The 27,739-nt window shown below is 36.1% G+C and overlaps 1 pseudogene; it reads right to left on the reverse strand.

The window, feature by feature from the left end:
* Positions 1 to 21,485: 21,485 nt before the first annotated feature.
* LOC131511525 (SWI/SNF-related matrix-associated actin-dependent regulator of chromatin subfamily E member 1-like) lies at positions 21,486 to 22,884 on the reverse strand (annotated as a pseudogene).
* Between the last annotated feature and the right edge of the window lie 4,855 nt (positions 22,885 to 27,739).

A 27,739-nucleotide genomic window follows, 5' to 3' on the forward strand; every position in this document is an offset into this window, starting at 1 on the left:
AAATAAATCCAAAATCAAAACAATGGAATCAGTGAAGCAAGCCGTGTCCAAAATGAAATGTTTTGTACTTTCATGTGACCTAATCACTCATTTTATTTTTCTTTTCAACTATTTTTAGGCCATTATATAGATAAAATAATGATAAAAGTGAAGACTTAACAATTCCTCATGGAGTCCCATGAGAGTGTGAAGTTCCTTGTCATTAGAATCTTGACCCAGATTTTATTTAAGATCTTGGTAGGAAGCAGAATGTGGAGATCATAAAGCGTAAAGTTTGTACTTTGAATCTACCTGCAGCCTGTGCATTCTCTTTTACAACAATCCCAGGTTTAGGGCATATTGTGAATTAATGAGTATCTATATAGTTATGACCAAGCCTATTATTTAATGAGAAAGACTACTCTCTAAGCTAATGGTTTGAAAATACACGTACCCTAAAAGTAATTCTTAAATTTTAAACATATATAAAATAGCCAATTGTGCTGTTTCTTCAACTTGACTAAGCATTCGCTTGCTGTCATAAAATGAGTAGAAAAAAAAGTTAGTAATATTCAGTGACTTTCTAATGAGGCCCAAAGAGCCAGAATACATTTAAAATATTGAGAGAGAATCTCATACCAATTTTTAGACCAAAGAATAAAGGAGGGGTTGGTTGATAAACTACTCAGAAAAAGCAACCATGTTAAAGGTGATGTTTTGGCTGTTAGGCTTTCTTCAGGCCATAATATATAAAACTAACATTTTTATATTTCTTCTTTTGCCCAAGGAAGCCCTCAAAGACAGAATGCTGCCTTTAACCTTATTTTATATTCCACAGAGTATTTTGAAGACTAGAAAAATATAGCTGGGGCAAAAATGATTGGGGCTCTGAAAGATCAGAAGAAATCTATCATTTTTTTTTTTAAATAAGCAGGCACTGAGAACTTCATCTACAGAGTTATTCTGAATTCAGTGTTCTAGACAAGGACTTTTGTAGTAAATAAATAAGACTGACCTAGAGTTCACTGTATTTTTGGATCTGAGTGTTACCTTCTTTTAGATTGGTTTACTCAAAACATTACCTATATTTCTATAATAATATTATTTATATTTGAATTTGAAGTGAAACATTGAATTCTAAAATGATTTTAATTTAGACTACTGAGTTTTTACAATACATTTTACTTATTCTTTCATAACAGCCTGAAAATATTAAATTATATGAAGATATTTTCTATAAATTATTAAAATCACAATATTTTATTGTTTTTCTCTTTGAATTTTGTTTATAGTGTTTTAAAAATCAGTTAACAGTTTGGAAAAAATTAAGATGACGGAAGTCAAAGCACTAATTCCAAAAACTACTAGCAATTATGTCTTCATGTCTTTGTATTTGTCTGATGAATAAACCATACATGCTCTGAAGAAAAATGTTTACCTTTGATAGATATGGCCAGGTATATGTATGGATTGTGATGTTCATTGAGGAACTCAGGATAGTGTTCTAAAAACTAGGTAGCTACCAATGTCACCAACTATGTTGGTCGGTTGTGAATATCTAAAAAATGGAACAAATACCTACTACAGCTTAAGGAAAGAGAATTAGAAAAAGGAGAGGCACTATTGATTACTAAAAACCAACTCCGAACCTCATGTTTTGCACTTATTATCTCATTTAATCCTCACAACCTCATAGGAATAAAACAATTTACCTGTTATCATACAGCCAGAAAGTGTGACATCCAGTACTGAGGTATTTACTCTCAAAGCCTGCTTTCTCTCTGCTACAAGTAGTTCCTCTTTAAATATATACCAGGTAATATTCATTCATTAATTTAATGGGAAGCAACAACTTTATAACAAAATGGCATCTCATCTAATACTGTGGAATGTATTAAATACTCATGAAAAGTTATATATCTTTGGTACTGACTTTCAGATATTCTATAAAAACTGTATATTTCATGCCATGTTTTTAAATATAGTAGTAGTAGATATTTTTAAGTTCAAATTTCTGTCGTAAAGTTTATTTTGGGTTTCATTTTTATAATTTTAAGTGCTGATATTTTATAATATTGATGAGCTTCAATTTGTCATATACTTTTCTGGGATAAAATAGATTAATATAGCCCAAATGACTACATAAAATTACAAGTTCTTGTGCAATAAAGAAATCATTCAGAAAGTGGGTAGTCTGTTAAAACTTGTGTGTTTTGATGATGGTAATTATAGTCTCTTATTAATTAACTTTTTATTCTCTTTAGCATTTAGTGAAGTTCTTTTGAAAATGCCAAAGAATTGGGCATATTTTATATTTTACTCACTAATAAACTAAGTCAGTGGATGGATTCAATATCAAGTATGATTTTCAAAGGAATTGTAATGATTTAAAAAACTGGTAACTTTGTGTTATTTTTTACTGTCATAGTTTCTATAGAGCAGCACAAGTTTCACATCAGGAATGTATGTCTTAGTACTTTACTCTTTATATTATCTAAATGTGATGTACTGATCAAACCCACCAGGGGATAGAAAATGATTTCCCACTCCTTGGGTTTAGAACACTTGCTGCGATTGACTATTTCTACTCAGCTGCAGGACATTCTACTGAGAATTTGTGGTATATAAAAAAAGTTTTTGTAATCTCTGAGGATGTTTGTAGTAATGGACATCTTGGGGGATAGATTAGTTTACTTTAACTGTGTCTTAATGATGGGACCAAGGTGGAGAGGCATTTCATTTTGAGTGAAGTTTGACGAACAGATCATTAGATGTGTTTTCAATTCTTTGGGTCAAAGCTAAATGACCAATACAAAGAAATGACATTCAGAACTCATCATCTGTCTGATTGGAAATGGTGCAAGCAATACTTGGAATAGTTGCATTCTTTCTGTTTAGAGTTAAAACATTCTATCTCTGTGGTCACAGTCCATGACTAAATGTGCCATATGTTTGTTTGTTTGTTTGTTTGTTTTTTCTTAATATGAACTAAAAGTTTGTTTGGAAATTTTAAGAAATTTTTGTAATACATTCTAACTAGGACATTTTAAAGAATTCAAACATAGGAGATTGGAATAAGTAGCTTAGAGTTACGCTGACAACAAAAATTGTGATGAATTGTTTCCTAGTGATTGGTTCCGAATGTGACAATTCTGTTTCTGTTTGTGACTCAGTAGATCCTAAGACTGTGTAAATGATTACTAAAAGGTGATTATAAGCTAACTTTACAGATGCTTTTTTAAAAGGTCTTTCTCATGGCTAGTACTAGAGCAAGTATAATTGTACTTGTAGGAGAAGAAAAAAAATGTTAGTATGCTCAAATACTTTTTTTGATTAGAAGAAAAATTATTTTGCTAAACTGATACTATATTTAAATATTTCAGTGGTGTATTTAGTATTGCTCCTAAAAAATTAGTTTTTTCATGAATGCTTGTCTTCAATCATCCCTTTGACCCTGGGTAGTTTTACAACTTGGTAAAAGAATGCCAATATAGCATGTACTGAACTCCCTTGTCAGATTTATTTCCAAAATACTCGTTTTTTTCTTTCTTTTTTTTTTTTTTTGGCTAGGAAGGACTTCAGCTCATGATTATTTAACAAATACTGAGGAATTATCTAATAAATGTGGACTTCTAGGGTCCAAATTGATTATTATCTGAATTAACCTCATGACTGATTCCAAATTGAATTGCTGATTTTCCAACCCATAGTTCAGTTTTCTTTTCCTGCAGAGTCTGTCATAGCCCTTTTTATTTGTATCTTGACATTTTCATTGCATTTTTAAAAATAGAGAATTCTCCATTTTGTGTATGTCATTAACAAAATGAAATTCTTAATTAAAATTAAAACCACATATGGTGTGGCTAAAAAAGTGCTTATTTTTCCAAAAATGAAACAGAAATGAACCAACGACCCCAACAGTTTGGTAACTATCTATAGTGCTGAGACGTTGTGACAATACCTGTTCCTCAAGATATGCTCCCATTTCCCCCAACCCAATCTTCAGTGGCTGTGTGAACCTGTGGAGGCCAGGTAGGAGTGGGACCGAGGATATTTTATTTGAAGAGCAAATTAAGTAGGTCTAAACAGTGAAGCAGTGCTCTGAGGAATTGGTGAAGGCTTTTGCATGAAGAAGCAGCAAGGAAAAAATATGAAATGCATAAAAACTCTGCACAGCAGTTTTAGAGCTTTGATAAAATATAAAATGTCTTTAACCCCTTTGCTGTTCTTGCAAACGCCTGCAATTCAAGAATTTTATTATTCTGGGGCTAACGTAGTTTAAACCTCAATAACTGAATGTTTCCTTTGGGATACCTTCAGGCAAACTATATATTGATTTTCTCAGAATGCACTGTATTTTTCATTAGTACTAAGGTTTGGTGGATATCTAGTCATTTGTTCGCCAAATTCCTCTGAAAATTAAAATGGACTATTCCATTTTGGCTGTGGCGTCTTCAGCGCATGGGCATTAATTTTTTTCTGTTGGACACTACCAGGATACACTATTTTGACATTCATCTTGTCCAGAGCATGTGGTACCAAATCACCTCTTTAACTTGGTCTGCCATTTTCCTCTAAATACCATTCCCAATGGCCAGTTGGGTTTGATGGCACATTTGACATTGACAAAATCAAAATGTTTTTCTGATTTATATAGTTTTCAGCTATAAAGTTACAGATTTGCCTACATAATGTAAATAAAATAATATCTTGTCTTATCATCCTTTTATTTGAATTATCCAGAAAATTAGTTTTTTCAAAGGTAGTAAATCATCTTGAATTGGCTCAGTACTCACTGTTTCTTCTGTTGGTAGAAACTTAGTCTATAACGTAGGTAATGTGCTTTCACAGTTGCAAGTAGAATCACGGACGTAATTTTGGTGTACCTTCAGTCTTATCCTTTATGAACCACTTCTGTTTTCCTGAGTGAGGAGGTCCCCAGCTTTTCTTAAAGCCTATGCTGCTCACTAAGCCAGATGTGTATTCAAGAGATCAGGTGTTAAAGAAAGCTTACTACTTATTTTGCCTTATGCTTCTTAGGGCCTAGCACAGTTTTGACTCTACTAGCCACCCCCAAATGTATGTAGTTTGAAATAATAGTTGATGCCTTTTTGTGGTATACATTTAAATCATGTAGTTTGCTAGTGAGTGAGAAAACTAAGCCTCCTGAATCCATGTATCAGCATGGATTTGTGGTTCTAATTTAATTTTTATTATAACCTTCTGAAGTCAGTGCATATTAATATGCCAATCTTATAGATGAGGAAACTGATAAAATTGTATGCTCTGGTCTGATTGTAAATTCATAACGATTCCAGGAGGACTGAGGTGTATTCTTTGGAAATGTCAAACATCAACTGTAACAGGAATAATGCAAGGAAACTAGGAAGGGCTCAGTGCAGATATGTGTTTGCTATTTCATATTTACTATAATTCATCCTCAGTTTTGAATTTCCAGTACCAAAATTTTGGAATTTTGAATGTCTTCTAAGAGTAGATCACTATTCTAGGCACGGAGGATTCAAGAGAGAACTACACAGGCAAGTCTCTTGCTTTTAGAGAATTTACATCTAATCAGGGAGAAGGCAAGAGAGTCAGTACAAAATGAAACAGGTAAATAAACAAGGTAATTTCAGATAATGGGTAGTGCTTTGAAGATAGTGAGACGGGGTGATGTACAAAGAAGAACTGGTAAAGGCAGAGTTGGGCTGGGACTGATGAGAGCTACTTTTAATTGGTTGATCTTTACTGAGGCAGTGAAGTTTGTGTTTAGCCTTGAATGATATGAAGAGCCTAGCCTTGTGGAGATCTGGAATCCAGGGAAACAGGTGAAATGGCCCCACTGTGGTAATGAGCTTGGTGTGTGCAGGCAACAGGAAGAAGACGAGTGTGCCCGCGAATAGGGTGCAAGGTGGCAGCATCATTAGTATGAGGTGAAGTCTTTTATCCTCGATTAATCGAATTCATAATTTGGCTATAATGATGTAACTTCAGGATTCAGAATTTAAAACTTTTAGGTCAAGTTCAGTGTTCACTTAAAATATTATAAGATTTTGGATCAAATATCCCTTTAAAAGAACTCATGTGAGAAGGAGATATAAAATTCAACTTAAAGTTGCAGGGAAGGGGCGCCTGGGTGGCTCAGTCGGTTGAGCGTCCGACTTCGGCCCAGGTCATGATCTCACGTCCGTGAGTTCAAGCCCTGCGTCGGGCTCTGTGCTGACAGCTCGGAGCCTGGAGCCTGTTTCAGATTCTGTGTCTCCCTCTCTCTCTGACCCTCCCGCATTCATGCTCTGTCTCTCTCTGTCTCAAAAATAAATAAACGTTAAAAAAAAAAAAGTTGCAGGGAAAAATCCATTTAATGAAGTATTGAGCACTTCTATGTATCACACTCTGAGCTAGGTAGAAGTAGGTGTATGAATAAGACATAATCCTGACATTAAGGAAGTTCCTGAGAGGTAAAATGCAGGTTAAAACTATTACCTATCAGTCAAATATGTGAAAAATCAACCAAGCTCAAAAGTTATCCTTGTGTCTGAAACTTCACTTGAGTATCTTCTTAATTACAACTAGCCTTTCTTCTCCAGTGTCCATTGTGTTTGAAATCAAGTTTAAATTTCAGCAAAGTAGAGGTGCCTGGGTGGCTCAGTCAGTTAAGCGTCTGACTTAATTTTGGCTCAGGTCATGATCTCACGGTTTGTGAGATGGAGCCCCACATGGGGCTCTATACTGACAGCACGGAGCCTGCTTAGGATTCTCTCTGTCCCGGTCTCTCTGCCCCTCCCCCACTCGCACACACACTCTCTCTCCTCTTTCTCAAAATAAATCATTAAAAAAATAAATTTAAGCAAACTAAATTATAAACTATGTGTGCTTATTAACTAGTCATTTATTAGTTTTATTAACAACACCTGAAAGATTGTGTTCAATTTATATTAACAATTACTACATCTATGCTGTAAGCATAATAGAATAAGGTAGTAATGTAGAATTTTTAACCCACATCTTCAAACTGTTTCCACATATCCTATCACTTGCAATGGTATATATTTTGTTTTCTATATCTGACTGTAATCATTCTAAATTTTCATCTGAATTTCTAAAACTGACCAGTTTTAGAACAAATGTGGGTTGATACAGTGCTAGAGCCCCTTATTTTTGTCCTTTTTATTATAAAATACCAAAAGTAATATATTTACATTATAAAGAAAAAAATATTACAGACATTTATAAAAAGTCAAAATCCTGATAAGCTTCCCTTTCTCCCCTCCAATCCCAAACTGCAGAGGGTCACCGGGAATAGCTCAGTGTGTACCCTCAAGATCTTTTTCTACAACTACCCCTCCTTCTCCACCCACAGGCTTTGCTTAGTTTTCTGTTCATGTGAATCATACTCTACATGTTCTGTGACCCACTTAGTAGCCTATTACCAATATATTTTCAAGTTAATACACATAGATTTATACTACTCTTTTAGAATGGCATAGAAGTCTATAGAATAGGTATCTCACAATGTATTATTAATTTTTGCTTTTTAAGATGGTATATATTACAAAGTAGTCAACATCCAGATAAGAATAGAGAATAAAGAAATAGTGAACACCTGTGTCCATAGCTCACTGCTCCATCATTCATTTAGCAAAATGTGTACTGATGGGAATATATGTTATTTCTACATCTTCAGTGTTAGAAACAATGTTCCAATGAATAACATCTTTGCACACTTATCATTCATGCAAGTGTACAAACTATTTATGAAAAGTTACAAAAAGTGCATTAGGAAACTTGAGAGACTCAGCAAAATTGTCCTACAAAATGGTTGTGGTTACATTACCATTACAATGAACACGGAATGTATGTGAGCATACTTGAACATGGTATACTTATATAATGAAGAATGAAAACAATAGGATTTTAATATAAAACAACAATTTTTAGAAAAATTGCATTCGATTTCTAAAATCATTTAATCAAACTCAGAACTAATAAACTTTTACTTTTATTAACTTTATTATCAGTCAATGCCTCAGGTTGTTGTCTGCTTGCTCCTGCATTCAGATTTTTTTTTTATAGAAATAGAAGTATGTCTGCAACGAGCAAATAAACTTGATTGTAAAGGTTTGCTCCCTATAGTTCGCATTTGTGTACTCTGTTTGCAACTACTATAGTATCTTTACTCTCTGAAGTATTTTTATGTAGTGTTACTACTACCCTATATAAGAGATATCACACAGAATCTTTCCTGAACTATTAGAATTGGAATAATTCCAATACAATGCTTTAACCTCAAGGAACTGGGTGAAAAAAATCTTTCCCTTTGTCATCATTCTTTTTTTTTTTCCAGAAATTCCAGCTTCGACTTCATTTTCCTAAACCCAGAAATGTTGAATTTAATCAAACATACAAATGTGTATTTCAAACTCAACAATTAGAATCAAATTTCAACTAATTTTATTTTTATTTTTTAAAGTATTTATTTATTTGGAGACAGAGCACATGCAAGCTGGTGAGAAAGGGAGAGAGAGAGAGAGAGAGAGAGAGAGAGAGAGAGAGAAAGAGAGAGAGAGAGAATACCAAGCAGATTCTGTGCTGTCAGTGAGGAGCCTGACACAGCGCTTGATCCCACAAATGACAAGGTCATGACCTGAGCCCAAATCAAGAGTTGGACACTGTTTCACTGACTGAGCCACCCAGGTGCTCCTCAACTAATTTATAATAAATTTTCTGGGGTACGTGGCTGGCTCAGTTGGTAGAGTATGCTATATTCTTGATCTCAAGGTTGTGGATTCAAACGCCACACTGGGTGTAGAAATTACTTAAAAATAAAATCTTTAAAAATGAAATAAAATAAAATAGCTTTCTGAGGAATGTTCTAAACAATGAATACATATCATTCTGTGTCATGTGAAGAAAATACATTAAAAGTAACTATAAATATTAAAATTAGACAGTTTAAAATTAAAGGAACCCGATTTACAGAGATGAAATTTTAAGGTTATTTTTAAATTGTTTTCCAGGAAGATAGAAAAGATAAAGATTTATTAAGTGAATTTATGTTCTCAAATCAAAATAATTATTGAGCTCTGCTGCATAGATGGCACTATGTTAGGTATTGTTGAATTCGATCATAAATGAGGTATGTCCCCCACAATTCAAGGAGCTTATACTTCAGTCAAGGGGTAGACTTTGGTCTCTCTTCTAAGTGGGTAACAGTTATACATCTCTCTGCAGTTTTCTAACTAAGATAAAAAGTTACAAAGTTGATTGGATCAATGTTTAGGTGAAGACAGACTATGGTTCCTGTCTTATACTTTCTTTTCAGTGAAAGCCTTCTACTGAGATGATAAGAATCAGGAATCTTTTCTTTCAGGGTAGCATGAGGTAGACTAACACAGAATTTTCACTAAGTAACTCTGTTATGGATTTATATATTTCATTATATATACATATATATAATATATATACATATATATACACATATACATATGTATATATACATATAATATAATAATATATAATAATATACATATATATAATATATATATATACTCTCCTCCATTATGAGGAGAGTATGTTCAATGCTGATAAAAAGCATGGGCATGGAGATTATGTGTATTCTAGTGAATCATCAGAAGATTGAGTAGATAACCTATGAAATTTGGGGTTTATGATTTATATAGTCTTTTGTTGTTAAAACAGGTATATTTATCCTTACCTATTTACAGAAACTGTGTGGAGGATTGGTTTAACAGTAAAAACCAGAAATAGATCTCCAAAATTAGTGCTCTTTAGATAAAGTTGAGTCCTTCAGCTACTTCAGTTATAAATAGACTCAGTGATATCACAGAGTAAGCTTTTATGAATTAAACATACATTATATTATTTAAAAAATTTTTTTTAACATTTATTCATTTTTGAGAGAGAGAGAGAGAGACAGAGCACTAGCAGGGAAAGAGCAGAGCAGAGAGGGAGACACAGAATGTGAAGCAGGCTCCAGGCTCCAAGCTGTCAGCACAGAGCCTGATGTAGGGCTTGAATTCACTGACTGCAAGATCATGACCTGAGCTGAAGTCAGACGACTAATGTACTGAGCCATCTAGGCACCCCAACGTATGTTGTATTCTTAAAGCTTAAAGAAACATACGGTGAAACAAAGTCCAAGAGTAACTAGAACTTTCTCTCAAAACAGTTTGCCTTTTTAGGTATGTCCCCTGAGTGTTATGCTCATTAATAATGCACACACAGGGGCGCCTGGGTGGCACAGTCGGTTAAGCGTCCGACTTCAGCCAGGTCACGATCTCGCGGTCTGTGGGTTCGAGCCCCGCCTCAGGCTCTGGGCTGATGGCTCGGGGCCTGGAGCCTGTTTCCGATTCTGTGTCTCCCTCTCTCTCTGCCCCTCCCCCGTTCATGCTCTGTCTCTCTCTGTCCCAAAAATAAATTAAAAAAAAAAAAATAATGCACACACAGACCTATCACTCCAATCATACTTTTTTCTCAATCTGACCTTGAAATTAAACCATTAGAATCAAACCATTAAAGGAATAAATATTTGTTTAGTCACAATGAAAGAATGGATGAATTCAAGTCCAATTTGCAGTTTAATTTCAAAGTAATGAAACTAAAACTAAATATTTTAGGCATATGTGTCAAATCTTAGTAAAAAAATACATTTCCTTTACCAACATGGTTTATTTCCATGGTGAACTTTAAGTAAAATGTCCTCTGTTATCACTGTGAACTTAAATTAACCTCAAATTAACTTATTATTTTAAATTATTTTTTTCTATGTTCATAAAATCACAAATGGTGTTTGGCTCTTTATATCTTCAAGGATGTTGAATTACATCCTGATTGTCTGAGATAGTTATATGTCTGATATAAACAAGCATTTTTTTTTCCTAACTGGGTTATCACAATTCACTATAGCAGTGGTTCTCCAATGTTTTATATTAAAATCATCTGGGGAGCTTGTTAAGAATTGAGATTGCCAGGCCTCTTCCTTTAAGATTCTGATTTAGTAAGTCAGGGGTGAAGTTCAGAAATCTTTATTTTTCTCAACTACCTCTTTCTATTTTGATACAGGTGGTTGATCCAAGCCTTGCATTTTAAGCTTACTGCTAGAGGCCAAAACCTAAAATAGATTTACTGAATTATTTGCAGTAAAACATAAATATTTTCATTACTTTTCACTACTTCAAACTTCATGTACAAATTCTCCCATCAACCTGTTTGCCCTAAAATTCACAAGTAAGCAATAAATCTGGCTTCTTTCCTTTCCCATGGAAAATAGTACTTTTTTCACTTTATGTTTCTCTAGTATACTTTTGCAGACACAACTGGTAGTCTTTATGAATAAGCTGAGGCTTTGCAGATTACGTTTTGCTTCCAAATGTCTTCTCTCTCAATTTTTATATCTTTGTAAGAAACTGATAAGGAATTAATAACCATATTAATAACCCAGCTTTATAAAGAGCCAGTTTTCAAGATGATTGGGATTTTTAAGTGGCATGATATTGTTGCTCTTATGGGGGCTCTTTGATGTGGTGGACATGCCATTTGGCTCTTCCCTTCTGAATGTCTTTGTTTGGAGAGTTGTAGTTGTCTGTTTCCTCTTCAGTCCAAGGATCATTTCGAAACATTTATTGTTCACAGAACAAATGCTAATTCAGTGTCTACTAAGTAAGAAGCAATATTCTAGGCCCTAGGGATACCACCGTGAGTTAAACAGAATTGGCCATTGTCCTCATCAAGCTTTCAATCTAATTTATGGCCTGAAATAATTGGTAGCTTTATGAGGTTACTTGGATTGTCCAAGTGAACTTGAAGTTGAATGAAACATTAGTGATACATGGTTGGTAAAGATTTTTAGAGCTGGAAGGGCCCTTAAAGATAATGCATTTTAGTCACCCCATTTTAAAGATGACATAACTGAGATTAAGTCAACTTAATCGACTTTTCCCAAAGTCATGGAGTTTGATAGTGGTACAGACCTTGAATTTAGTTCTGATTAAAATGTTAGGATTTTAGGGACAAATCTCAGAGATCATTTACTAGAACTCCTCATTTTAAAATTGAGGGTACTGACCCAGGTCACATAGCCACATGGCTGCTTTGTGGCACAGGATCTATAGCTAAACGTTCTTTATGCCAAGCAGTGCCCTTGACATGATATTTTGGTGTTGACTCTGAGTTCAGGACTTTTCCACTTACACGATATTACCTGTCTTAGGGGCAGAATGTTTGGCTGAAGTTACTAATTACTTTTAAAAACATAAACTTTAAATTTTAGAGTAAATATAGATTTATGGAAAAATTGTGAAAATAGTACAGAAATTTCCAATATACCCTGCACACAGTTCCCTCTCTTATTGACATCTTATATTAGTATGGTGCATTTGCCAAAGTTAATGAACCAGTATTGATACCTTATTATTAACTAAAGTCCATATTTTATTCAGATTTCCTTAGTTTTTATACTATATCCTTTTTTGTTCCAGGACCCCATCCAGGATGTCATATTAAATTTAGTCACTATGTTTCCTTACGCTTCCCTTGGCTATGACAGTTTTCCAGATTTTCCTTGTTTTTGAGAACCTTAACAGCTTTGAGAAGTACTAGGCAGACATTTTGTAGAATGTTTCTCAGTTGGGATTGGTCTGATGTTTTTTCAAGATTAGCCTGTAGCTCTGGGTATTAGGAAAGAGGGCCACAAAGGTAAAGTACACTTTTCATCGCATCATATCAAGATTATCTACTATCAACATGACTTAATCACGATTGACATCAATATTAATTTTGACAACCTGGCTGGGGTTAAAATTAACCATAAAGTTAATATTTCCCTCCCCTTTTAATACTTTCCCACTTGCAAGAAAGTCAGTATGGGTACCACACACATAAGGGGTGGGGAATTATACACTATCTCTTTGAGGGTACAGTATTTACATAAATTATTTAAATTTTTTCTGCGTGAGAGATTTGTCTCTTATCCCCTGTTGACTTACTTATTCAATAATTTATATCTGCATGGAGTTAGAATTCAATAGTACTTTATTTCATTGTTCAAATTGTTCCAACTTTGCCCATTGGGAGGTTTTTCATTTGGCTACTGTGTCCCTTTGACATTCTCCCAACAGTGTGTGTGCATGCATGCATGTGTTCTGTGTGTGGGTAAGTAACATTTTCTTACTTTCTGGAACTGCAAGATGCTTTAGGCTCATTTTGTCCATTTTCTACCTGAGTTCTAGAGTCAGCAATTTCTCCAAGGAACTCTGGTTCCTTTGATTGGAAACTAAGTTCTGGGCACTAGGTGTGCTTGTTATTTCTGGGGTATCTTTGTTGCTAGAACCTCTCAGCTGAAAAAGCAAGAAAATACATGTGTATATGCTAACCAACGCGTATAAACATATCTATAAATATTTCTCTATATATCCATTTGTATATATATTAAACAGAAATTCACGCTGATGTCCTTAAGGTTAATCTATTAGCACATGGATCATTGTAGCCTTCTCTCTGCTTATCTGTACACAATCTCCCCACTCCCAACAGTGAGAAACCTGGCTTCTACCATTTGCCATTCATTTGTTTAATTTTCCAATTCCAGTATAGATATATAGTGATTTCAATAACTTTATCAGCTACAGCACAGAACTTATGTACAGACTCTACACATTTCCAAGTTACTTAGGTCAGCACCTTATTCTCTTGTTCTCTTCAGTGAGGTTGTTTTTTAGGCACTCCTAAAAAAAAACAAACAAACTTTTAAAGCACAAAGAGTGAACATTAGTATATGCAAGTTTAAAAAAATCATCTAGGGACACCTGCGTGGCTCAGCCAATTAAGCGTCTGGCTTTGGTTCGGGTCATGACCTCAAAGTTTGTGAGTTTGAGCCCCGTGTTGGGCTGTGGTGCTGACAGCTCAGAGCTTGGAGCCTGCTTCAGACTCTGTGTCTCCCTCTCTCTCTGCCCCTCCCGGGCTTGCACTGTCTCTCTCTCTCTCTCTCTCTGTCTCTGTCTCTGTCTCTGTCTCTCTCAAAAATAAGTAAACATTAAAAAAAATTTTTTTTTAAGTTTTTTTCAATTTTTTTTTTATTCTTGAGAGAGAGAGAAAGAGGCACAAGCATCAACGGGGGAGGGGGAGGAAGAGAGGGAGAGGGAAAAGAAGAGAGAAAATCCCAAGCAGCCCCACACTATCAGTGTGGAGCCTGACTCGGGGCTCGATGCAGGGCTAGAACTCACAAACTGTGAACTCATGACCTGAGCCAAAATTAAGAGTTGGATGTTTAACCCACTGAGCCGCCCAGGTGCTCTCACTCTTTGTGCTTTAAAGTTCTATGGTTTTTAACAAGTGCATATCATGTATTCTCCATTTCAGTATCATATGGATAGTATCACCATCCTAAAAAAAATATCTCCTGTTCTTCACCTGATCAACTCTTCTCCCTAGCCCCAAACCCCTGGTAACTACTAGTCTATTTATTATCTGTACAGTTTTGTCTTTTCCGTAATGTCATATAAATGAAATCATACAGTGTAGCCTTTCCAGACTGGCTTTTTTCACTTAGCAATATGCATTTAAGATTCATCTGTCTTTGCATGGCATTAATCACTTTTAATCAAATAAGATACCAGAATGTATCTATGTCACTATTTGCAATTTTAATTGTGTTGGAATCAGTGTATACTAGCTGTACTAAAAGAAGCAAGGAAAGAATACCCCATTGGTAGAGGAGGTGAGTCACTTCTTTTTTAAGTGTTTTATTATTTACTTTGAGAGAGAGAGAGAGTGCACATGTGTAGGGGAGGAGCAGACAGAGAGAGGGACAGAGGATCCGAAGTGGGCTCTGTGCTGACAGCAGAGAGCCTGATGCAGGGCTCGAACTCACGAACTGTGAGATCATGACCTGAGCTGAAGTCAGACGCTTAATTGATTGAGTCACCTAGGCACCCCTATATTTATTTTTATGTTTATAAATGATACATGACAAATTTTATTTTCTGTTATACCTCAATAAATCTGGAAAACTAATGTCGATTGTAGATGAGTAAATACAGAAAAGGATAAAAAAGGAAAAAATTGGAATTCCATTACTTAACTGCAAAGGCAACATTTTAGTGCATTTTCAGTCTTTAAATGAAGTTTAAAATTTTGCACATGTTTATTTTCTTTAACATTACAGTATTCTTCATTATTTAAAACTGTTCTTAAAACATTTCTTGGCCTTTGGTAAGTGTTAAGTAAGTATTAGCTATTGTTACATGATAAGTGTCAGTGGGATATGTCTGGATTTTCCATGTGGTTAGCCTCAGGTCTAATTTATCCATGGGCTACTTTTTCACCCCAAGTGCTTTGAAACCTTCTTAGTTTGCTGATAATGTAAGAAATGTATGATGTCATTATTGTAGCATTAAGTATGTTTTAGATTGATTAAAAAATTAGTTTTAAGTAATACTGTCAGGGGCATGGAGTTAGAAGCCAGAAAGTGTTTTTAGAAATGAGTCAAGAGAGTGTGGAATGTGTGTGTGAATCATCTGTCATGTTACCAAGCCCATCATTCTCACAATCTGCAAATTTTCAGCAGTCTCAAATGAATACTTCACATTGTGACTTCATTAATGATTTGAAAATTTTGGAATTCACTAAATAGGAGATACAGCTTTTCAAATATAAATGTGAAATTCTATTACAAAGAAATTTTGCATTATCCAGAACTCAGAATTTTCCCTTTTCTTTCTGACATGTTTATTCTATCAACACAACACAAATTCTTCCTTTTTGAAAAACGGTTTATTTATTGGGGCATCTGGGTGGCTCGGTAGGTTGAATGTCTGACTCTTGATTTCAGCTTAGGTCATGATCCCAGGGTCACGGGATCAAGTCTTGCATTGCTCTCTCTCTCTCCGTCTCCAAAATAAACAATACATTTTTAAATGTTTATTTATTTATTTTGAGAGAGAGCACATGCATACGTGTGCACAAGTTGGGGAGGAGAGAGAGGGAGAGAGAGAAACCCAAGGAGGATCCTAGCTGCCAGCATGGAGCCTTATGTGGGGTTTGGTTCCACCATGAAATCATGACCTAACCTGAAACCAAGAGTCAGATGATTAAGCTACTGAGCCACTTAGGCACCCAGATACAGCACAAATTCTTTTTTTAAATTTATTTATTTTTGAGAGAGAGTGTGTGTGTGCATGTGGAGGAGGGACAGAGGGGGAGACTGAGTGTCCCAAGTGGGCTCTGTGCTGACAGCAGAGAGCCCCACATGGGGCTTGAACTCTGGAACCATGAGATCATGTCCTGAGCAGAGATCAGACACTTAACTGACTGAGCCATGTAGGTGCCCCACAATACGAATTCTTGAGCAGCATCATCACCAATGCCCATTAGTACCATAAATCTAAAAAGCCTATTAGGACTTTAGCCATCAGAGACTGTGAGGTATAAGACATGCAAATATTTAACAGATGTTTCCCAGAGTATCCCCACTAAATCTCAGAACACCAGATTAAGGACTAGCAAAATTCATCAGCTCATTACTATATGCAAATACCATTTTGTGTCAACAGAGAAGAATGGCTGTAAGTTAAATAGTACTTATAAATTACGATAAAAGTAAACTGTAACTTTAAAAACAGAAGGATTGAACAAAGCACGGATGACAAGTTTGATAACCTCTGATGTAATGAATAAAACTGTAGTATTTAGATTTGTGCATTTTATTTTATTTTATTTTTTTTTTTTTTAAAGTTTTTTGGGTTTTTTTTTTCAACGTTTTTAATTTATTTTTGGGACAGAGAGAGACAGAGCATGAACGGGGGAGGGGCAGAGACAGAGGGAGACACAGAATCGGAAACAGGCTCCAGGCTCTGAGCCATCAGCCCAGAGCCTGACGCGGGGCTCGAACTCACGGACCGCGAGATCGTGACCTGGCTGAAGTCGGACGCTTAACCGACTGCGCCACCCAGGCGCCCCAGATTTGTGCATTTTAGAAAATTACAGTGGGATATAGTTTGAGGTCAGTCAGTTCAATCCTGTTTGTTTTTCATTTGAAGAGGAGAAAACATGACCAGAGATGTTGGTTGACTTATTCAAGATCACTCAGCTAGTGGTAAAGCCTAGACTAGATAGCCGATAAAAATGTATCTAGTGTAAATTCAGTGTTTGAGACTGTGAACTATAAAAAAATGCAAATGTTTATGCCACCTTTCCTGTCCTCAGGGAGACTGAAATCAAGTTTGATCTTCATCAGGACAAACATATGTGTTCATTGCAAGGTGGCAACTCATGCCTCAAAAATTGAGGGAAATACAGATTTGGGTTAAAAAATTATAAAATTATTTGTAGCCTCTTAATGTAAAAAGTGTTTTTACAGAGTCAGTTCTGTCTGAACTGTGTATAGGAATAGAATTGAGTTACCCCACAAGTGTTCGGAATTGATGGATATACTTGGAACTTTGAATGTTCAACATTTTTTTCCTTTCCTTATCGATTTTTAGAACATAGAATCCAGCTTAAACTATTCTTCCAAACTGGAATTTTCAACTTGGCTCTTGCTTGAGAAATGCAGTGACTTGTAGATATTTTAATGCAGTTTCATGGTCAGTGAATTTTTAAAGTGGGAATGTGAGAGGAAAGATCATTTGAAGATATATTCAAGAAAAGAGAAGAGATCTGTGGTTTGTGAAGGGAAAAGTCAATAATTTATATATAAATCTTGCATATGAGAAAATTTTAAATACTTTGAAAATCTTGGCTTTGGGGGGAATTCATTCTTTCATTCGTTTACAAATATTTATTAAGGCTAGGTATTTTTCTAGATGCCAAACACATAGCAGTGAACCAGACAGACATAAATATCTTCCCTCAGTAAGCTTATTTTAGTTGTGGTGAAAGACATGATAAACAAATAAAGAAGTTAAGCATATAGCATGTCAGATGGTAACAGATGCTATGGAATGAAGGGGATCAGGGCTTTGAGTTGGGATTGCTATGTTAAGTAGCATCCCCTCCCTCATGGGGAAGCCCTCAGTGAGAAGATGACATTTAAAGAAAATCAATGGATATGAGGAGGCAAGCTGTGTAGTTCTTGGAGGAAATAGCAGCTCTGAAGGAAGAGTGTTTCAGGCAAAGGAAACAGCAATTGCAAAGGTCCTGAGGTGAAAGTATGCTTAAAGTATTTGAGGAGGGCAGTTCAGCTGGAGTAAAATGAGGGAGGGAAGATTAGTAGGAGATAATGTCAGAGGAAAAATGGAGAGTCTTTAAGTTATTTGAGGTCTTTGGCTTTTACTTCAATTGAGATAAGAAATCTTTGGAGGATTTTGAGCAAGGGAGTGATGTGGTCTGGCACATACTTTTCTTTTTCTTTTTTTGGCATATACTTTGAAAAGAACACTGTAAGTGCTATTTTGAGAATATCCTCTATTCTCTGAGATGGCAGACCAGTTATTGCAATATGGTAAGGAGGTGACCATGGCTTGAAGCAAACTGGTAGCAGTTCAAGTGGTGAGAAGTGGTCAGAGATCTGGGTAAGAGATCCAGGTAAGTAGAGCTGACCCATTTCTAATGGATTAGTTGAGAGAACTGAGAAAAATACAGGAGCCTAAGATGACTCTAAGATTTTCGCATTGAACTGCTGTAAAGTTGGGAGTTGCCATTTCTTGAGATGGGGGGCACTGGTAGGAGTAGTTTGGGGAGGTGGAAGATCAGAAATTTGGCTCTGAGTATGGTTAACTGTCTTTTGCTCATATTGTGACTTGAGATCTGCTCTGCATGGCTATGTAAAAGTTAGTAATCTTAGGGACTTGAAATAAATGAACTTCCTATCAGTTTTGCCAAAACACCCATTGGAAGATTTTATTTTATATTTATTTATTTATTTATTTATTTATTGAAAATCTAATCAGCTTTATTAAGCAATTTGTGAATTAGGCAGCATCCTTTCTAGCAAGCAGAAGGGAGCCCCTGAAGACTTTTTTTTTTTATCTAGATAATGTACCAAAGGATTTGGTAAACACATCTTTATAATATTTAGAATTTACATTTAAATTGTGAGATTTATAGTTTATGCAAATCTAGGTCATCTTTTTTACCCAGGATGCCAAGAAAAAATTTAAAATATACAGTTGTTAATGGTAAGATAGGAATAATAGAATCAGTTAAATGTTAATGGGTTTAATGACATTCATTTTTATTGTATGATTTAAAGCAAATCCCAGATAGCATATCTTTTCACTCATAAATACTTCTGTAAAAATGTTTGTATCTGAAAAATATGTTTAATCCACTTGTCTAGCTATAGCTTCCAATTCCAATTCCCATTCTAATATACAGCTACTACTACATTGAAGGCCTTATCTGTCTACAGGTAGGTGTAGGAGATCCTTAAAGCACCTCTTAGGAGTTGCTCTGAACAAAGTGACAGTAATAAAGTTAAGTAAAAATTCTTCGGTGCGATTACACTACACATGTTAAAATAAAACACTTCCTTTTTCATTCAACCTTGTGTGAAGTGTTTGATTTTTCTAGGAATGTGTGTGTAAACATCCATTATATCCTCTTTGAGAAAGTACGGCTACTGCCCATCCACCTATGTCTATATTCTATTTAAGAAAGCAAGAGATCTTAAATGATCCAAAGAGAAGTTTTTAGATCATCTGTGTTTTCAAAATATGCCCGTGGAAATAAACTTTTAGCCATTATACAGATTTGGGAAATTAAGAAATTACCTAAGATATATTTTACATAATAGATTGATCAATATATATTTATCTTTCAACTGCCCCTAAATTCAGTTACACGTATTATCATCACACTTATAAACCTATGGTAGAAATTTATTTTAGCCAAGAATATCCCAAAAGATAGTGAAAGGACAGCATAGATTTCAGCTATTCTCAGATACTTCAAACTGATCTTTGTGGTACTTCAAGGGTTTATTTTGGAAAGGACATCACAGGCATGCAGGTGTGGAAGTGCTCGTAAGGGTTCATCTAGTTCATCATGTCATCCTAAGGATTATAAAATTTCCAGATGCAAAACTAGTTATAATGGGTCGGTTTTCCAACCTGTGAACTCTGGAGAACTCTTCTAAAGACAGAATCTCCTTTTCAAAGATATTAAAAATAAGGTTTCTCCTCATTTCACTTTTGCAGAGTCCCCAACAGTGGTGATATATTTTAAAGGGTCTCCTTACAATACTTTAAGCCCTTAAAAGAGTTTAAAACTTAAACTTCAAATAATCTTCCCTTTGACAAGGTCTTTTGGTGTTCTTCAGATAATAGTCCTTTGTTTAAAGGAAATCAGACTTAAACTTGTGTATTAAGTGATTAAAGTAAAGCTCATTATTATGTTTTCCATGTTACTTCACCTCTGAACTTTCAACTATGACCTCTACTTTTGATCCATTTCCAAAGTATTAAAATATAACCATTATAAAGAACTATCCTTTATAATGGCACAATCACCAACATGGCCCTTGGCTATATCTGATTATTCAAGCCTTGTTCTTCAGTTTTGAGACTACCTAGTATTTTTTTGGTTCATTTCATATCGTTGGTTACCCAACTTTCTTTTTCAAGGACTTTTGCAGTATCCATCTTATTACTTCCAACAGTAAAATCATTACAATATTCAAAAATTCTATTTTTTGCTTATAAAAGGAAATATGCAAAAAACCCCACATATATTAGGATAATAGGTGATTATTTTTAGAAAATTCTTGAATATTGTTGCTGTCAGCAGTAACTAATACAGATGTGTATAACTAATACATATATACATATGTAAATTACTCTAATGGATTAAAAAATTAACTATGTTAAAATCTGAGTTAATGATATTGCAAAAGCATATTTTATTGGTCATTTTTGGAATCCAAATCATTGTTCTGAAAATTGATGGATAAATGTAAAGAATCATGAAAGAAATGTTCTATTTTTTAAATCTCGGAAATTTAAAAATAACTTCTATCACTTTTCACCAAATATTAAGAAACTTCCTTTTCCTTCATGGTAGCATTCTAGATTCATTTTATATCTGTCACAATTATACTAGCATCTATGCTGGGGTTCTAGGATTTTGTAAGATCAACTTGGAACATGTAGAGTCTTATTAAGTAATGTTCTTTTCAGTCGTGTACTTCAGCAAAAAATTAGTGGTTCCGTTTTAACTTTTTATTATTTTATTTTTATTATTAAAATTCTAAAAATTGAGTATAGTTGACATACAATATCAACTCTATGAAAACATTGAAGCAATGGAAACAATGAGAACATTGGCTTCAGGTATATGACAGTTTATACATTATGCTATGTTCATCACAAGTGTAGCTACCATCTGTCCAGATACATCGCAATTGCAATATCATTAACTATATTCTTTACACTGTGCCTTTTATTCCTGTAACTTATTCATTCCATAACTGGAAGAGTGGTAGCTGTTTTTATATGAGAGAATGAAATGATTTTCTTTTTTTTTTTAAACTCAAAAAATATATATTTTTTTCATTTAAAAAAGTATTTAGAACGCATAAAACAAGGCAACATTTATTCTTTCTTCTCGTCTTCCAGTGTGGGGTCTGTTGGTGTTTCCTCCATGGTTGCACTGTTGCTCTCTGAGCCAGTGTTACTATCACTGGTCCCTTCCTCAGGACTGTCCACTGTCCACTGTCCACCCCCTGTTGCCCACTCTCCTTGTCCTCAGGAGTAGATGTGCCTTATTCACCATTCTCTTGGCTCTCCATTGCTTGTTCAGGGTGTGTCTCCTCTGTCTCCACTGGGACTCTTTTGTTGTCCTTCTTGTCCTCGGCCTTACTGGAAGCTAGCTCTTCCTCAGGAACCATGCTGCTCTGAGTTCATCTTGCTCCGCTGCCTCTTTCTCTCTTTCCTCCTGCCTTTTGTGAGCCTATTCGTCTGCCTGTACAATTTCAGTGGCGATTTTTTCCATGTCCACTTCCACTTTCAAACTGCACAATGTTTTAAACTCATTGTTAAATGAATCTGTGCTTTCCAGGAATTTCCTCTTCTTTTCCTGGTGTCTCTCCTCTGTTTGAAGAAGTTCAGCTTCTAGTTTTCACTGATGAACCATTAAGGACTGGACCTGTCGTTTGAGGATCTGCGTTCTAGTTGTTGTGACAACTGACCGAACGTCTGGCACCACACTCTGACTAAGGATTTCACTGATGAGGTGGTGGTTTCTCTGGAAACGGGCGGTGGCTGTATGCTCCACTGAAAAGCCATCATCATAGTCATCTGGATCTTCAGCAGGCTAAATGCTCATGCAAGGTTCTCCTTTCTCCATGCAAGACTCTCTCTGTCGACTTTCTTCCTCTAAAGCAGCTTTGGTGCGACTTTTTGCATTTATGTAAGCAAGGTATGTGGGGGATTATAATAGGCCTTCATAGATCCATTGTACTGTATCTTTTCTGCTTTGTATTCATTTAAATATTCTTGTTTTTCTTCATCAGTGAGATCTCACCACATGCCACCAATAATCCTGCCAGTCTCCTACAACTTTAGGTCGGGGTTGGAAGATTTTACTTGGTCCCAGACCTTTCTGCTGTACCTCTTGTAGGGCATCAGTGGCTTATCTGGTGGCTTTGGGGGTTTTGGAATCACAATGCCAGTGGATGCCGTGACCCGCCTGTTGGTGCCCGTGTTCTCTCCCAGCCTATAGTTGTTGTAGCCAAGATGACTGTGTGGATTGTATCCCACAAACCCTGGTGTGCTGGGCATTTGTGCTGCAGGAGCTGGGGTGGGAGGTGGGGCATAAGATGGTCTTTTGCCATTTTGGAAGGTTAAATTCTCAGTTCCTTAAGAATGAATCTGAGACATCACGGGCAGAAAAAACGCCCGTAGCTCTGGCCTCGTTTTCCTTTGTGAAATGATTTTCTTCAAAGGCTCTGCATTAGTGGATTAAAAGGGGGAGACTCAAATGTGGAAGAGTGAAGATTTCACTGGTGTTGTTGCCAGCACCTCTAGACTCCTTAAGAGCCTTCTTTAGGGAGAAGCTTCCTAGAAGCTTGGTGCTGTCTTAAAAAAATCTCAGGAGCTCATTAGCTTCTTGTGGGACAATGCATTTTGGCTTACATTTGTAACAACTCTTAGACATTAAACTAATGGCTTTGGGCTTCACAATTCCATGGCTCCATGTAATTGCCCTGTTCTTTTTTACTTTTGTAGATGTGTGATGTTGAGACTTTCTTCCTCAAGATCAAATCCACTCCATGATGAATCTTGATCTAGAACATTTCTCTGCCCTAATCCATTCAACTGCCTTTATTTCCTTCTAATTGTTCTTCTCGCTGGTTTTGAATCTCAATCTCAACATGAATTATATGGCAAACTTCTTCCAGGGTACGCTCTTCTTCTAGAAGGAAAGACATTTATCTACCTTACCTTTCCCTTATCCTTGCATGTAAACCCATTTACTCACATTCACCAAACATATTTCCTTAAAATAGTCACGTCTGCAGACTTCCAGATACAGCTAAAATGTTCCTGTCTTCAAGAAGTCTTCCTCAAACTCCTCCGATGTAGTTAATGGATCCATTCTGTTATAGAGTCTTGGCACTTGGTTTGTAACTTAGTTGTAGCTTTTACTGTGTTCTCTAGTCACTTAATGATGTTAATCTTACTAGATGGTAGCTTTTCAGCGGCAGAAGCCATGATTTATGTATCTTTTTCTGTAGCACAGTTCCTAACCCTGGGTAAATATTCAATAAACGTTTGTTGAAAGAATAAAAAAAAACTAATGTGTAGATAAATGAATGGTCTAAGGTACTTTTGTTGTCTCTCTGCCATTTTTTTGCTTGTGCTTATGGCATTTTTTGTTTTCATGGTCACTACGGTTTTACATTTATTAAGTGAAATATGGTCTTCAATACAGATAAACAGTCCTAATTCTTAATTCCTCTTAAATTCAACTTGAATACTCTATGCATTGGTAAAACACAATGGAATTTCATTTTATGTTTGTTTATGTGGGAAAATCCCAAGTGAATTTCTACAAAAAGGCAAAAATTAGGGTTGGTCAAGAGAATGACCACATGATATGATTTGTTTTATTAGAGCTTGTCATCAACAGCATTTGATTTCTAATTTACTTGCAATAGTTTTCTTCCTTCTTAGTAGACATTGGTAGTTAGCAGGAAAGCAGCAATCCTCTAAGTAAGTTAAATTTGAAAATGTTTTTCATCGACTTGATAGTGGGGAAGTCTGGAGTCAAATGGTAATATTTGTATCTTGGCAACCTCATCTTTATTATGTCCCTCCCTCATTGCTGCCCTGGCCATGTGTACCTAACCCTCCTCTTCCTCTCTGTATCGTTCCAATTTTAGTATATGTGCTGCCGAAGCGAGCACCTAACCCTCCTCTTCCTTATCCTCCCCTTAAAAGGGTTTTGACCTAGTAGATCATGTGGGTTAGGAGGACTCCTCAGTTACGTGAATCACAGTTTCCTCATCTTTAAAGAGGACTACTAGATCTAGATGTTTATGAAGCTCAAATACACAATGCACACAAAAATTTTTGTGAATTCTAACAAATGATATAAATTATAGGATTATTATTTTTAATTTATTAGAAGCATCACCTGTAGCATAATTTCGTACTTCTATTTGTGTCTGTGTGTCACTTAAGATAACAATTAAGTAGTGCAGTAATCTAGTCTTGTTGGGATGCTCTTGGGACATGCTAAGCATTTTAGCAATAGACATCTGAAGAGGATCTTTCTGTCTGTTTCCACCTATGAAGATTCATGCTCACAAGTAGGGTGTGGAGGGCAGGCAGATCAGACTGATTGTGGGGCAGGGAAGGACTGACAGTGAGGGCACGGGAGATTAAACAAGAAGCAGCAGAGTATACCTCTACCTAGAGATGGCACTATGACCAACATTGTGAGATCAAGCCCCTTATTGGGCTCAGGGCGTAGTGCAGAGCCTGCTTGGGATTCTCTCACTCCCTCTCTCTCTGCCCCTCCCCCAATCGTTCTGTCTCTCTCGCTCTCTCTTTCAAAATAAATAAACCTTAAAAAAGAAGAGAAAGAAACAGTTTTTTTTTCTATAGAAATGTCTCCCTGGCTAGTCTGTGAGTGCTGTGAGCATTGTTTTCCAATATATTTATTATAGCTTTACCCTCCTCAAAAACAGGTATATAAAGAGTATGGTTTGGAAAAATTAAAAGGAAGTGAAGAAGTAGAAAGAAATATGTACATAAATTTCCTACCTCCTAGGTGAGATCTGGGGAAATTTGCTTATTCCAATGTTCTCATTCTTTAATTTTACTGTGTTATAGTTCATTGCCTTGTTAAATCATTTTACTCTGGACACTAACCCTTAAATGATGGTCAGTAGTTATCTATCACTTTATTTTTCACTTGTATCCTGAGGAATTTGCTTAATGCATAGTAGGTGCTCCATAAATTGATTTTAAATAATGAATAAATAATAGTATTTTATACTTTTGAAGTAATTTCATACATATTTTGTCAGTTTTTCTTACCTCGTTCTCCATGTGTAATTATCATCTCATTTAAAATGGTAAAATTAACTTTGTTTCTTCCAGGGTATGCTGATCTGAGATGGGAGCTCAGTTTAAAATCAATTTTAAGTTAGGGATAGCTGGGTAGCTCAGTCAGTTGGGCATTCAACTTCAGCTCAGGTCATAATCTCTCGGTTTGTGAGTTCAAGCCCCACAGTGGGCTTGCTGCTGTCAGCGCACTTCAGATCCTCTGTTCCCCTCTGCCCCTCCCCTGCTTGTGCTCTCTCAAAAATAAATAAAACATTTTAAAAAATTAAAAAAATAAAATCAATTCAAGTTACACCCCGGGTTGGTAGTCGTTTAGTCTCAGAGCAGGCAGACCCATCTCTTGGAAGTTACCTTGGCCTCCCTCTCTGTGATCTGGTCTCTACCCTCCCTCCCTACATCTCTGATCTCACCTCCTAGTACTGACCCTCTCTCACTGCTCTCCAGGTACACTGGCCTCCTTGCTGTTCCTAAAACACTCCAGATATGCTTCACATTGGGGCTTTCTTTTTTTTTATTAAAAAAATTTTTTTAATGTTTATTTGTTTTTGAGAGAGAAAGAGACAGAATGCAAGTGGGTTGGGGCAGAGAGAGAGGGAGGCACAGAATCTGAAGCAGGATCCAAGCTCCAAGCTGTCAGCACAGAGCCTGACATGGGCTCGAACCCACGAACTGTGAGATCATGACCTGAGCCGAAGTCCGATGCTCAACCAACTGAGCCACCCAGGTGCCCCAACACATTGAGGCTTTCTCACTAGCTGCTTCTGCCTGGAACATTCTTCCCATAGATTTCTGCTTGTTTAACTCTCTCATCTCTCATCTTAGCAACCGAACACTCTGATAGCCATTACTACCATTCGTCAATATCCAATTCCCCTCTCAACGAGGCAGATCACACTTCCTTTCTTCCTTGAAGTTAGACAGGAACATATGATTTGTTATGGCCAAAGAAATGTGAGCAGAGGTGACAGGTGTCACTTCTAGGTGGATGTTTTTAAAAGCCTGTGTAGATTCTCCTATGTATATTCTCTTGTGTACAATGCTGGTTTCCCTGTGTCCCTGCAACTGTCAGCCTTTCAGGTGACGGGGTCTCTATTAGCCTGGATCTCTGAGTGAGGATGGCATGGGCAGAATGCCCACCAACCTGTAATGGATATTTTACATGAGCCAGAAATAAACCTGCATTGTTTTAAGCTACTGAGATTTGAGGGTTGTTTGTTACTACCACATAACCTAGCTAATCATGAATAATATTACTATTCAATCATATTACTATTCAATAATACTACTTATTACTATTCAATACTGCAATCTATTCTCCACCCCCACCCCAGGGCACTCCTTTTTCTTTACTCCACTTTACCTTTCATAGCACTTATCACTTTCTATACAGATATTAAATACTTTATTTACTGTGTTTATTTTTTACTGTCTCTGTCCTCTCCACTCGCCATGCTCCCAAAAGAATGTAAGCTCTGTGGGGTTAGAGCTCTTTGTTTTATTCAATTATAGGAGATAAGGCATTCAATAAATATTTACTGAATGAATGAATATTAAGGACCACCATGTTCTGGATGTTGGAGATGCAGAGATAAAACACCTTCCCTTACTTGCCCTAGTCTCATGACTGATACAGATAACATGTAATTATATCGGCAATTCATTGAGAAGAGCAGAGGTATAGCCACAGCACTGTTGGGAGGCATTAGTAGTCACTTTACTTTGCCTAGAGATGTATGTTAGGGAGGCCTCCAGACTCATAATTTTGAGCTGGTATTTGAGGCCAATTAAGGGAGACCCAGGCAGATAAGGGAACAGGGAATTCTAGGCAGGATATACTAAGAAAGACAATGAGACAATGAGAAATAGCATGGTTTATTTCAAGAGCTGCAGATAGTTTGGTATTGCTGAAGTTCCATATATGGAGGATAGAAAGGTGAGAAAGGTCCTGTGATGGTTAATTTTATGTGTCACCTTGACTGGGCTAAGGGATGCCTAGATAGTTGGTAAAAGCTTATTTCTGGGTGTGTCTCTGAAAGTGTTTCCAGAAGAGATTAGCATTTGAACTGGTGAACTGAACAAAGTAGATGACCCTCTCCAATGTGGGTGGGTATCATCCAATCCATTGAGAGCCTAAATAGAACAAAAGGGTGAAGAAGAACAATTAATGTGTCTCTACGTGAGATGAGTTATCAATCTCCTGTCTTCTGCTTTTGGACTTAGCTGAGAACCTACTC

This window comes from Neofelis nebulosa, chromosome 1 (assembly GCF_028018385.1).
Source record: "Neofelis nebulosa isolate mNeoNeb1 chromosome 1, mNeoNeb1.pri, whole genome shotgun sequence".
Lineage (NCBI taxonomy): Eukaryota > Metazoa > Chordata > Mammalia > Carnivora > Felidae > Neofelis > Neofelis nebulosa.